The following is a 1,064-nucleotide window of genomic DNA, read 5'->3' as shown; positions in this document are numbered from 1 at the left end:
TGAGCTTATTTTAGGCCAGCAGAGCATCTACATTGTTTAGCTCCATCACTCCTCTAGTGTTCCCTCTTTCAGAAGCATAGAAATAGTCATTTTCTGCTACAGTCTCAATGACATCTATGGCTTCTTCAATGGTCTTCTTCTTGTTCAAAGATCCCCCGGATGAGTGGTCTACTGCTTTCTTTGATTCATAAGAAAGGCCTTCATAGAAAATATGTAGCTGCACCCATTCATTGAACATATCTGGTGGACACCTCCTTGTTAGGTCCTTAAACCTCTCCCATGCTTCATATAGAGTCTCACCATCTTGTTGCCTGAAAGTTTGGACCTCAGCTCTTAGCCTGTTGATTCTTTGGGGAGGATAGAATCTGGCTAAAAATTTGTTCACCACATCTTCCCAAGTTGTCAAACTCTCCTTCAGAAAAGACTCCAGCCACTTGGCTACCTTAGCCTTGAGTGAGAATGGAAATAAGAGCAGTCTATAGGCGTCAGGATGAACACCATTAGACTTCACCGTGTCACATATCCTTAAGAAGGTGGTTAGATGTTGACTGGGGTCTTCTTGGACTCCTCCGAACGAACGAACAGTTGTTCTGAACAAGGGTGATGAGCTGCGGTTTTAGTTCAAAATTATTGGCATGGATGGTCGGCTTTTGAATGCTACTTCCACAGTTTTCTGGGTTTGGATTGATGTAAGAGCCTAAAACTCTTCTCTCCTCCCCAGCATGATTTGCTCGACCTTCTCTGCCATGGTTGTGAGCCTCTTCTTCATGATGGTTTTCCATGTTTTCTTCCATGTTTGGTTCAAAGTATTCCTCCTCTTCCTCGGCACCCACTACTCGTTTTTCTCTTGCTTCCCTCCTTAATCTAAGGAAGGTCCTCTCAGGTTCTGAATCAAAGGAAGTTGAAGCCCCGCTTCTTCTCTCTGTCATACAACCAACAAAGCACAAGCAAGGAAAATAGATGCAGGAAGTATTTCTATTAGAATTACTGTTAGTGTGAGTGATGCAATATATCAAACAGTTAGTGGGTCAGTGAACTGAATTGTAAATAACTAAAAAAAAAAC

The 1,064-nt window shown here is 42.4% G+C and overlaps 1 non-coding gene across 1 annotated transcript; it reads left to right on the top strand.

Moving 5' to 3' along the window:
• Positions 1-233: 233 nt before the first annotated feature.
• LOC148544603 (small nucleolar RNA R71) lies at positions 234-340 on the top strand. Its single transcript, XR_015900902.1, has one exon. It is a non-coding gene; the product is annotated as a small nucleolar RNA R71 (small nucleolar RNA).
• Positions 341-1,064: the final 724 nt, after the last annotated feature.

This window comes from Arachis ipaensis, chromosome B9, assembly GCF_059453495.1.
Source record: "Arachis ipaensis isolate K30076 ecotype BB chromosome B9, ASM5945349v1, whole genome shotgun sequence".
Taxonomy (NCBI): Eukaryota; Viridiplantae; Streptophyta; class Magnoliopsida; order Fabales; family Fabaceae; genus Arachis; species Arachis ipaensis.
This window is presented reverse-complemented; position numbering and strand designations above follow the sequence as displayed.